The 3,307-nt window shown below is 38.3% G+C and overlaps 1 pseudogene; it reads right to left on the reverse strand.

Annotated features, from left to right (window-relative positions):
* Positions 1 to 385: 385 nt before the first annotated feature.
* LOC123803853 (eukaryotic translation initiation factor 1 pseudogene) lies at positions 386 to 1,436 on the reverse strand (annotated as a pseudogene).
* Between the last annotated feature and the right edge of the window lie 1,871 nt (positions 1,437 to 3,307).

Raw genomic sequence — 3,307 nt, forward strand, 5'->3', positions numbered from 1 at the left:
TCCAACCCAGGTGGTGAACACAATGAGAAAGCCTACTTTGTGTTGGCCACTTGGACTATGCAGAAATGAAACATGGAGCATGCTGACAACCTAGTTGAAAAGACTGACTTATACTTATTATTATAAATGTATAGCAGATTATGATGAATGCTATAAATTAAGGTACAAATGAAGTCTTCAAAAGGAACATTTCTCGTACACACTATTCCCTCATACCTATTTGTGCCTTTGTACTTATTTTCTTCTCCCATTCCTTCTAAATGATTTGAGCCTGCTTATTATTTTGAAAGTCAGTTAATAATTCAGATACATTTAAAATTTTTTTCAATTTTATTTATTTATTTATTTATTTATTATAGCTCTTTCTGGTTTGTCGCATGAAGGAGTTACACTAGTCCAAGTTAAAAGCAGACCCTAAATGGTTGCATTATACAAGCTGTGAGGTTTTTAAACTTGTGACAAGGGACAGGAAGGAAATGCTAGTCATTGCAAGGAAATCCTCACTTAAGCTTCAGTGAGCCAAAAGCACTTAAAACCCATAAACCTTCAACTGGTCATCCTTAGCCAGTCCAGTCTCTATGAGGAACTGGCATATGTTCTTGCACTTGTCATCCTATTGCTAAATTACTTCTCCATATTCTGGATGCTCAGTTACAGTACCATTGCAGGCAAATTTCTTCTTAAACACTTTCACTAGTTTCTTTTTATCATAACCAAGTGATCCCTTGGACAGTAGTAAGGGTTTCCCTGCCATTTCTCTGTTGAATTCTTATATGGATATAATCCTCAGTGCCAGCAGGAAGCATCTTATCACCCTTACTTGCATCAGCAAAGGGGTCAAAAGAGTGGAGATTCTGGATAGCAGACACAAGATAGGATTCCTTTTCCTTGGTGGAAATGGCCTGCAGAAGGCAGTGGCTGAAGAAGGTGGGGGAGAGGGGGATGGACTGTGGTGAAGCAAAGGGGCTCAAGGGGGAGGCTACTGAGTCCTTGGCTGCAGCTCAGTGACTGGAGCTATTTTACTTTATTTTTAAAAATATTTTATTTATTTATTTATTTGAGAGAGAGTGAGAAAGAGAATGCACTCACATAAGGGCAGAGGGAGAGGGAGAAGCAGACTCCCTGCTGAGCAGGGAGCCTGAGGCAGGACTCAGTGCCAGGACCCCGAGATCATGACCTGAGCCGAAGGCAGATGCCCAACCAACTGAGCCACCCAGGCAACCCCCAAAATATTATTTATTTAGATAAATGTCATGTAATCAAGCCTGTACCAAATACTCAGGAAGATATAGTAAAGTATAAGATTGAATCCTGCTCATTAAGAATTGGCAAAAGGGAAAAAGAGATTAAAGTAAGAAAGATCTGAATTAAAATCCTGGTTCAGCGACTCACCAGCTGTGTGACCACTGCTGAGTCAAAGCTCTCTGACCTTCCATTTCCACCCAGACATTTAGAAGGAGACCATGCAGAGGGTCCATTAAATCCTCCTCCAGACACTTTTTGTAAGAGTTTTCTACTCTAGACCACAAGATGTCTGTACCAAAAGTGATACATTATGAGGAGGTAATATCTGATTTGAAATAAGGAGAGAGTGTTTGCTGGAATCTGGGTCAACTCATCTATAAGAAAGAAAACCATTTCAAATTGGGTGCAGACACATTACGTCAAACCTATTGCTCTCTGCTGAGAGTTATGACAGAAGAGTTGGAGTCTCTGTCTCCATTAATCTCAAACCACAGTTGCTGAAAAATTTCCAAAGCAAAGGTCTCCTGTGGGTGTTGAGCTGGGAAACAGAAAAAGTACAGGGAATTAGTTGTTCTTTCAACCAATACTTCCAGGATGTGGAAAACAGAGAAGGCATCTCTAAGTTAGACAGACATGGGTTCATATCTCAGATGTGCATGTTGCACAAGTGACTTATCTTATTGACCTTCAATTTCCTTCTTTGTAATCCAGGGTGGTATTGCCTGTGTGAAGTTTCTTTGTGAATATTAAAGAGACTAATATGTACAAAGTATGCGGCGAATAAGTATATATTAGGCACTCATATTGGGCACTCAACAGAGCTAACATATTTCTCTGCTATGCATCCAGGTTGGGTTTATCTTACTCTGTATCAGGCACTAGAATGATTCATTAATAGTTTACATGCTTGTGGAAAGACTCCATATATATCTTTTATTTGAAACCAATCTTACTGATCTTCCTTTTGCTATCTAAGTACAGACATCTGAGTTACTCTATAGCTTAGAAGGGTATATTTTTTCAACAGTTGGGAAATTCAATAAGTTTAAAGTAAATAGAATGAACATCTGCTAATATGCATTTAAAATAATTTTTCAAACTTGCCCAAAGACTAACATAAACCATAAATAAAAATTGGCATCATTCTTGGTAATTGTCCCATATGTCAAAAATCATGGAACAGTCAATATGACTTCAGATCTGAACCCAAAGCTCTACCTGCTGATACTTTTATTAATATTCCATTTGGGAAGACTGTAAATATTTTACTATTATAAGTTTTTGCAAACACTAGTATTTTTTATGCCTCCAGCAATCTCCAGCTTCTAAATATTTCATTTTCTTGGGTAGCATGCAATATGTGAAATGAAGTTCTGTGGCCAGATTTCCCAGAACTTAAAAACCTGAAGGTCTGGAAGTTAATATTGAATAGCGTCAAGATAGGTGTTTTTATTTCTTCTGCAGGTTTGTTGCTGTTCTCTTTTAGTGAAACTGAAAAGCAGTAGAAATGTTGATAAATGGAAGGGTTTCCTTTCAAATTTCTAAAGCAAACATATGTATTTGCCTAAATTGTGCATGGATTTGCAAAGCACCAGTCCATATGAAATTGTTTTTAAAAGCTGAAAAAGAAGAAATAGCTCTAGAATTCCCTCAAGGCAGAACCACCTGCCAGGGTAAATGCCATGAATGGACTCTTCCACTGTTAATGTACAAGGGGAAAGTGTATCTCAGAGTACTTTTCAGCATCAGTAGAAAATAGCCTTTCTTGGTTTCCAGGACAAAGGAGGAAAGTAGAGTAGCCAAACACTAGAATTGAGTTAGAGACTGAACACAGGGGAATGGGAAGATGGGACTTGACAAAGACGTGACAGAATCCCTTTCATAATGTGATTACAGGCAGCCACCATGAATCTATAAGGACTGTAACTAGAGATAATATCTATTTGCTAACTCAGGATTGAATGATCTTCAATTTTTTTGTCTATGGACCTATGTTATGGTTCCCAGAGGTGAGAGAGAGAGGGAGGGAGAGAGAGAGAGAAAGAGAGAGAGAGAGAACTAT

Source organism: Ursus americanus, chromosome 16 (genome assembly GCF_024610735.1).
Source record: "Ursus americanus isolate L20-20 chromosome 16, mUrsAme1.1.p, whole genome shotgun sequence".
Lineage (NCBI taxonomy): Eukaryota > Metazoa > Chordata > Mammalia > Carnivora > Ursidae > Ursus > Ursus americanus.